The sequence below is a fragment of the Pinus tabuliformis genome, chromosome Q (assembly GCF_031772625.1).
Source record: "Pinus tabuliformis cultivar Carrire ecotype Pingquan chromosome Q, CPIR1, whole genome shotgun sequence".
NCBI classification, from domain to species: Eukaryota; Viridiplantae; Streptophyta; class Pinopsida; order Pinales; family Pinaceae; genus Pinus; species Pinus tabuliformis.
In genome coordinates this window covers 949848587-949858645 of record NC_142296.1, presented here as the reverse complement: position 1 = coordinate 949858645, position 10059 = coordinate 949848587, and positions in this window count along the sequence as shown.

Here is a 10059-nt window from a genome sequence, read left to right as displayed (position 1 = left end):
TTTACCAACCTTTGAATTTGGTATTTGAGGGTGTTTGAAAGAGTTATTTAGAGGTGATTTGGAGCAACTATTATTGCAATAGTTTGAGGGTTACCCCCTTTAGTCCAAGAGCCATCTTGAGGCCTAAAGAGGGGAGACTTTCCAAGCCTCCATAGGATGCCTTGTATTGTTCCCTTGTCAAGAACAACTTGAGGAACAACAATATGTAAATGCTACCGAAATAAATATGACATAATTAATAATTAAATAATAGGAAACATAAGGAAATGGATAGAAATCAAACCCTTTATTGAAAAAAACGCCAGTTCAACTTGTGGAATACAACCTAGAGGTATTAGTCTTTCCATAATTCACAATATTTAAAATATTATGATTAGAATGACAAACAATCTCAGACCCCTGAGCATGAGCTAATATTCACTACCTCTCTGTTGTAGAGATGGATTTGCACTTTCTCTTCTCTTGTTGCAAACTATTTGAACTCCTCTCATTTGATAATTAAATATATTTGTAATTTTCTTTTAAACTATTCTATTCACATGGTCACCCAACACAATTTGTAACTCTTCACCTCCTCTTGAGTTGTCTTTGTGGATTGACAAAGTAGTTTGTGGTTCATCTCATGTTGATTGTCCCAATTTAACTTTTAGGCATTTGTATTTTAGCATTTTCAAAACATGCATAAATTCTCTAGTAATAATGGTCTCTTTATTTGTCAAACTAAGCTAAGCAACTAAACAACATGAAATGCAACTTAAAAACAAATGTTTGTTGCTAATTTCACAAGCCCAAAACATGAGAATCGCACATGGATGGAACCATGGAACCTTTGATTGATGTAGCCCAATAAACGTGACCTAATTCCTCCTTTGAAATCCACAATGCATCCTCTAAAATTCTATTCTTTCATTTGATTAGATATTTAAATTCCTCTCTACCTTTATTTTTTAGATTAACTCTTTTTGCCAATATTTCAATTTTTTCAAGGGGCTTGACCAACAACTCCTTCCCATTCTTGCATGGTGCTTGTTTCACCATCCTCTTTTTCTTCATAAAACTCATGTAAGTCAGAAACATTAAATATTGGATAAATGTCAAAGGGCTCCAACAAACCTAGCCTATAGGCATTATTAGATATTTTTCTCAAAATCTTACATTGATCAATTTTCATGTATTTGAGTTTGTTGTACTTTTCTCTTAGAAATCTATCCTTACTCAATTGTGCCATCATTGCATCACCCTCTTCAAAATCCTTCAATCTTCTATGAAAAATTATATTTTGCTTATGACTAGCATTATTCTATTGTATCTTTTTTACGACTTTCTCATGAATGTTATGCATACTTTTTGTAAAATTATATGCATTATCACTCCTAACCTTGACTTCTTACAACTTAGACAAGTCCACAACACTGTTTGGAGACTTCCCATACTAGTGGATCTATTCGCTAAATTTGCTGTAAGAAAATTCAATTTGAGTTATCCCATTGACTTCTTTTGTCTCCAATCAAACATCTCACCAAATTTCTTACACTTTGATCAACTACCTATATATAAACATACATCTATGAATGATATGTTGAAATTAAATCCAATTTAGAACCCATCTTCTTCCAAATAGCCCTCAAAAAAAGTCCAAGAAATCAAACATCTCTACATGAAGTGATACTCCTAGGTACTCCTAATGAAGGATATTGTTTATTGATTGAAGGGATTGATCACCTAATGAAATATATTGATTATTGACTAAAGGAACTAATCACCTTCAACTATGATAGCTAAGTCTATGATAGTTTTTTCTACAACCCTATCCCTATATGGATTATCTTTTCATATGATTACTTTCCTTTATCTATGATTTACAGGCCACATGGATTATTTATTCAATTCTTAGTAATCTATTCAATTCTTAGGTAAGAGAATTGATACTCTTTCTATTCACTTCGGTCTTTCCAATGATGTGCAACATCTCATAAAATATATCCATTACCACCACCATTGAATCATGACCTCTTTGTGTCTTAGGCAATTCCAAAATAAATCCATGCCTATGTCTTCCCATGGCTTTTCAAGTACATGTAAAGGAGTTTATAATCCATTGTTTTGGCTTCTCACCTTGGCAAATTGAAAAATTCTTTAACACTCAATAAATTTCTTGATATATTTATTGATACAAGGACAAAAATACCATTTTGCCACCAATGCCTTAGTTTTATCTTCTCCAAAATGGCCACCTAAACCTTTACTATGTAACGCTCAAATGATCTTTAGTTTCAAAGAACTCTATGGAACATAATTTTTGATGCTTGAATAAGCATCCCTCTTAGATGTTGAAATCCAAATATAGTGTCATGTTCATACTCCATGGTTCTTTGTATGTTTTTCCATGCCTCTACGAAATTTGTGTCTTCTACGTACACTTCTTCATGTTGTCCAAACTAACAACTTCAACATGCATGGTATTGAACAACATCACTCTTTGGCTTAATGTGTCAATACCTTATTAAATTATCTAGACCTATGTTTAAAAAAAAATGAGTAACTTTGGAAAGCTCCACCCATTTCAAACACTTTTGATTTAGCTTACCTTGATTATTTGTGCATTGCAGTCCTTATGATTTATAATCCAAACAAATTCTTTTGGTGGAAAATGACGTCTCCATTTATTTAAGGCTTGAAAAATGTCAGAATTCTTAATCCTAAACATAGTATTTTTTTGATCATCATTCAAGTCGTGCAAAAATGCTATTGGATTACCATGTTGACTTAAGATCTCCTTCATCACTAAATTACTTGAAATACTTTACTGAAATTTGGAAGTGTCAATACTGTTTATTCGGTTACCTTCTTCTTGAACTTTTCAAAGGAATTTGTTATTGTTTTTCACTAGGAAGCTCCCTTATTCATACATAGTGTGTGGTGCACAAATCCCACTAAATAAATAAACTTTGAGTAAAAACTTGCCAAATCACGGAAACTCCTTACATTAAATGTATATATGACAATTGTCCAATGCATAACGACTTTCACATTTTCTAGATCCATCTTTAAACCCTCCTTGGAAACTATAAAAATGAAAGAAAACTGACTCCTCTTGTAAAAAATACACCTTCATGTTAACTTGGAGCTTCTCCATTTTTAGGCTTTTGAAAAATTGCTACACATGCCCCAAGTGCTCCTCCTTGTATATGCTAAAAATCAGAATGTCATCAATATACATAACGAAAAACTTTCCCTAAAATGGCTTCAAGACCTTGATCATCAATCTCATAAAGGTACGGGTGCACTGGTCAATCCAAACAACATAACCATCCATTCAAACAATCCATTATGTCTTGAATGTTGTCTTCCATTCATCACCTTCTCTTATTCGATTATAACAATAGCTACTCTTCAAATCTATATGTAAAAAGTACTTTTCCTTCATGCAATCCATGAGGTCTTCCACTCTTGATAATGGAAATTGATACTTAATAGTAATATTTTTATTAACTTGTTAATCGGTGTAGATTTGCTGAACATCCCTCTTCTTTGGTGTCAAAACTGTTGGGGCAACACAAGGAATTGCTTATTTACTTCTTCCTTTTTTAAAAGCATAATTCATTTAAGATCCTTATTAGGTATATTTGATCATGGAATCAAATCAATCTAATGTAAATTATGATGGAAACTTAACTAAACTGGTGGGGGGAAGTGAATCAATTTAGTACATTTGTGGGCAACTTTTTTTCTTCTTGTTAATGCTTATCTAAACTATTCAATGAGTAGTTTAACACCATATAAAATGCAAATTTAATATATGAGCATTATGTAATATGTGAAACACAACATAACACTTTCTATGACAACAAAAAATCATCAGATGGACATTGGAAATGAGTGGAAAATCATAAAGGGAGAAAATTACAACTTTGTTGTTGTTGTGATGTAAAGGAAAACCCCTACTCCCTTATTACACCTGATTTTTTGTGGGCTCCAACCTACAAGAGGCATATACCTCAAATATTTTGCAAGCTACAACTTGCAAAGAAGCTCCAATTCCCACCAATTTTCTACAGGCTACAACCCAAAGGAGGCTCATACCTCAATAGGCTCCAACCTTTTCTTTTTATCAAGATACAAATTGAAAGGAGACTACAATCCCCTGATACATACAAGAAACATGCTGGTTTACTTGGTATATAACTCTTCATATCTCCATCTATGTCTCTACTTGTTCTCCTCTTCAAATATGCTTCACATTAGTTCTATATATTTTGCAAGTAACTAATGGACAACACCTCAATAAAATTTCACATTCTCTAACTCTCCAACTGTTGAAAAATGCAGCAATAAATTCTTAATTTGATTTTGCCTTGATTAAATTGAGAAAATTCGAAATTCCACATTAGCAGACAACTTGGAGGAGTTAACTCAGGTGACATGTCTCTTGTCACTTAGTTAAGAGCACTCAATTCGAGTTAATGGGTTGAAGTTCAATTTACTTGAGTTGATTCCTAAAAATAAGAGTCTAGCTCAATTAATTGAGTTAGGGACATGAAGTTCAATTGTGTGCAGCAGGTTCCTAATTTTTAGGAGCCTAGGTTGAGTTAATTTCAGTTGTAGCAATTTAATCCAGTTAAATTGAGTTATGGTCAGTTAAACTAGTTCTAACTATTGGAGGAATTATTGGAAGGTCAAGTTGTGGAAGTGTGACTTCAACCACACTTAGTGATCATCCAGAAAACTGATCAATTAGCCTAAATTAGCTCATGCATGCAGATAATCTGAGTTACCCAGTTGATATGAAGATTCCAAGGCAATGTACTATCAATTGTAGACTATTCCAATGTGTATAGGTGGTGCATGTAGTCAGAGGAAGATCCTAGAGGAATTCCGCAATCCAATTGAGGGAATTTCCTAATTAATAGGGGTCAATTCCCTCAAAGAATTAGGAGTTTGGAGGGCTTGAAAATTGGCTAAGTGTTGGCAAGATTCAGTTAGTCAAGCAAGGGGATAGATTATACACTTGCAGGGTGTGCTCAAGCTTGAGAAAACATAAGTATTTCATCTCTATTCTCTGATTAATGCAATATAGATGGTAAGGGGTTTTGTGTAGTTTCTTTCCCCTAGATATATATCCGTGCATGTGTGATGTTTCCTTTTTCATGTATATGATTTGTGTTCTAGATGGTGAATTAACTTCCACAAATCAATGGAATAGCTTCAAGTCTCGTAATTTAGTAAATTTCATGAGCAATTTTGAATCTACACATTAATTTCTACACTAACCATATAGCCTTGCAACCTCGCACGTTTTTATAAACAAACTTTGATGGCTGTTGGTATTCCAAATATGAATATGAACTGAAAAGACTTGTCTCTTTGCATGCCACTCATTTGTTTCACATCTTTTGAGATTTTGAATATTAAAATAAAATAAATGCTTCACCAAATATTATTTTCAGCCATATGTAATGATTATATAAGCAAGCATAACAACCATAGCCTTTGAAACGTACATTAGCATTACATAAACAAATATAACATCCCAACATCAAAATCATAACAACATTCTTCACGTATTTTCCTTGCATCATGTCTTTGCCTTGCATCACCACAATCTCTACAACATAACAATCTCTGACAATAAACCAAATCAACATATGAAACTACATTTCCATAACCAATGCATAAAAAAAATCATAACTCAATGCACCTGTTCACACAACTGCGCATACACCAACTGTGCCATGATGCTTTGTTGCTAGTTAATAGTTCTAGCATATCTAGCATACCTTGCACCCAAACACAACAAGCATACCAAGCATCCTAAGCTGCTTTGCAACTATAACAACCAAGCCATTAACTAAACCATATACAACATACCTTGTTGCTCTTTTTCCATAACAATATATTCAACATCATCAACATGCAATAGAAACATATGAATATGAGTAATTCACCTACAAGGCATAACAATACATGTTCATTGTGGATACATTAACTGTGAAATCATCTCGACATGCCTTTCCATCAAGCATAACTATGATCAACAATATAGTAATGAGAAATTCAATAAAAACATAAACAAATGCAAGCAATTCAATAAAAATCATCACAACTCCTTCACAACATAGCATCAACATAAGCATAACTCAATGCATCACATTACCTTGCCTTGCACCTCTTCAACTGATCTCTGTTACATAATAACCTTTGCAACATTCTCTGTTCTACCTTGCTTGTCACAAGCATCACAACACCTCATCAACAGAGCATACATCAACAAACATACCCAAACCATCAAACATAATAGACATGCCTTGCTGCTCACAAGCATCAGAATACCTCATGAACTGAGCATACATCAACAAACATACCCAAGCCATCAAACATAATACACATGCCTTGCTGCTCTTGCTATTCCTTTGCCATCAATGATGACAATGCCAAAAATACCCCCTTTGGCATTGATGGAAACACCAACGATCCTCCCCCTTTTGTTCTGAGAAGTATCTTCCTTACCTCTGCTTACCTCCCGCTTTTACATCAATGGAAAGGGGTTTGGAGATTTAAGACTGAAAAACCCAAGTTTGTGAGAGAAAAGAATTCTAGAATAGTTCTGGGAAATATATAGTTACTAAAAAAATTTCTTCCCTCATGTAGGTTTCTGAGATTTGTTTTCAAACTTGGGTTACTTGTTAACATTGTCAATACCAATGCTTAAGTGAAAATGCAACCAAACAAATTCCACAAGCTTTGATAATTTCATGCAATTATAAATCTACACATTATTTATGCACATCCTTTTTAACTTCAAGCAATTAATGAACTATAGATCTTCCCAAAGAATAAAGGGAGGTTAACACTCTTCTTTTCTTGTATGTGTTCTAGGAAATTAGCATTCTGTTCTTTGGCTAATAATGAAGAGGGATGCTACCTAAATTTCATTGAAAAGCGTAGGTAGTTGTTAATTCGGATTTTCGTAGCTATTGGACCATTTCTCTTTCCTTTATATCAACCTTTTTACTCCCTCGATCCAAGTGTTTTTTTTATTGGTCGGATGGTATTCTCTCATTTCCACAGATCGTATGTTCATGGGGTACAATTCTGTCAAGAAACTTGTGAGTCGTGTGACTTACTCCTATTGAAAAAATTCTAACCACACTTGAGGGTAACAAAATCTTGTGCCAATAAATGATCTAAAAATTCATGGCTAGATGTTAATAGAATAGATTGGAAAGAAACATTTTTGCAACGTTCCAAAGTTGTTTTTAATTCAAGCAAAGAGTATGCTTAAAATGAAATTCATTAGCGCAAAACTTGCTAATGATGTCCACTGTTTTCATCATGAAAGTTGCTAATGTTTTTGGATTAGGTGGAACACAGTTACTAATGCTACTTTTCATCCATCCCAAGTGGCATAGATATTTCTGCGTTCCACCTAATCCAAAACATGATTATGAAACCCCCATAGTTATAACAAAGTATACATAGATGGTACACAAGAATGTTAAAATTGAAAGCATGATTAAGAGAAAATGATGCTTCTTGAACAAATCCATCCAACAGTCCAATTCATCACGAGGTTGGAATTGTCTTTGCGGTGAAGTTGACCAAGAAGAAACAAGATTTTGTGCCCCCCATGAGGTGAGGTAATACTTTTGTGGCCCATTGTACCCAAATTTTGAATAAAAGAATCACAACACATGTTAAATGAACATAATGGATTCTTCAGGAAAAATGTCGCCAGCAAAAAAATTAAATTCGAGCAAAGTTCACAGATCTCAGAACTGCCAGTGCCACTTCAAAGCCCAAAACCTGCTTCGTCATGGGTTGAAACCACGGGGTAAGTAAGGATTCTCATGCCATTCTTATCGTCTGTATTTTCATTTTAAGGTGGAAGAAAGAAGCAAACATTAACAATTGGAAAGCTCACTCTAGTCACATTCACTGCCTCTCCCAAACCGAAATCCACTATTTACAATCCCACGAGTCTTTTAGGGGTTTGGAGTTAGGGCAAAAAAAACCTAAAAAATATTTCTTCATGAAATATATATTATAGATCTCAAACGAGACCACATTAATAACCTGCATATGCCACCATATTTTTTTCCTCTCTCATCATCAAAAATATATCTTGATTATGAAATATGCTTACATTGGATTGGTCGATATTGGAAAATCACAATGATGATAGATTAATTAAACTCCATTTAACAATACACCATCATATATAACCAACCACCATTAAAATATACGCACCCATTTATTTACAACACAACATCAATGTATATAACACATTGTAATAAAATTCATTTCACATGCATTATATATAATATAACAATGCCATTCAGATTGCCAAAATACAATCCAACATAACATTGTCAAATTCTAAACGCATATATATATATATATCAAATGCCAAACGCCAACTCCAAATTCCATAATTCATTCACCAAATATATAACACTTCTCATAATTCAATAGTGCCAATATACATAATATAATAAAATAAACTCCATATGATAACACAACATATAATAATGTATGTTGTGGAAATTATATGAAGGTTAGGCACTTCATTTTATGCAACCACCGCACTTGTGTTATATTAAGGTTACACATTGCATTTATGTAATCACCGCACTTCATTTACACAATCACAATATGTTGTTGACATGGCTTGATAAAGTATCTATTGAAGGTAACAATGTTTGTGTGTATTGTTTGTGTAATAAGGCCATGCCTATAATATAATATAATAAGAGATCATGTTATGGAGCTTGCCTGACCATTTATACCACACCATATAGTATAAATCAACACAATATATTGCCATATATTATACCATTGCATATATTATAAATCAATGCTCTATAACACCATATATTATTTGTAACACTGCCGTAGTATTTGTAAGTTTATATCACATGATATACTGTTTTGTAATATATTGTTTTCCATGATATAACACATATTTATATACGAACTATGTCACTCCATCATTACATTTCAGGTTCGCTTCAGATTATGGATAATATAGTAACACTTCATGGTCGTAGGTCCGCACAGGTCACATATCACTTTGGATTTCGATGCATCCACCTATCCATCTCCTCATCTTGCAATTTATTCTTTCACATTTAATACCTCATATTAGTCCGGGCTTTTATGAAACTTTTGATCCTCAACACAAGTGAATAGCTTAATAATGAATCACTTTGGTGTAATATTTCAACCAACAGAATTCTTGGAAACCCTAGAATTCTTGTTGACCGTATGTCACAATGATTCGGATGCTTGGTTCTGGAACCAACCTATTCTCTTGCCACTATGCTTTGTTCGCATTCATCAATCCTTTGGTGATGTGACTTGGAATTAATTGAGATGTTTTTGGAGTTCGCAAGGGACCATCTGGATTACTATGCAAGCTTCATGATAAACCCTGAATCTTCTGCATAGACCAACATCTTGCTACTTTCTTTTTCTTTCTGCCTTGGAGCTAGCTTGACTCAAACTTGCGATTCCAATAAATTGCTGTCGGATTTTGACCGGAAAAACCCACCGGAAAGGCTTCCAAAAAGTCTCATTATAGACAACTGCCTTTAATATTTGTTGTTTAATATTTGTTGTTGACCAGGATCATCCATTTCCACAACATCGATCCCTTGAGTCATTTTAAAAACCAATTTGGTTCAAGCGTCTGCATAAATGGCAGGGATTTTCCTTCGCTGTTTCAATTCTACACATGTACACAATTATTAATTAAGCGTCAAGAAAATGTACTTTGACGAAATATAAGAAATAAATATCACAATTAATAATGAGCAAGAATTCTTAGCCTCTAAATTGTTTGCAACATCATGGTCACAAATTTGTGCATTGATATGCTCCATGTCTTGGAACCAAGGTGGCGTTAGTTGTTGCTTTCCTTGAGCGGCTAGATTATTATTGTTATATCACCTTTCATGCACCTTTTCATCCTTGGCGCACATGTTGGGAATTGTTTCCTTACGTTTGTTTCTGATCTTTAAATAGTATTTGTGGATGCACAAAGTATTTATGAAACCTGAG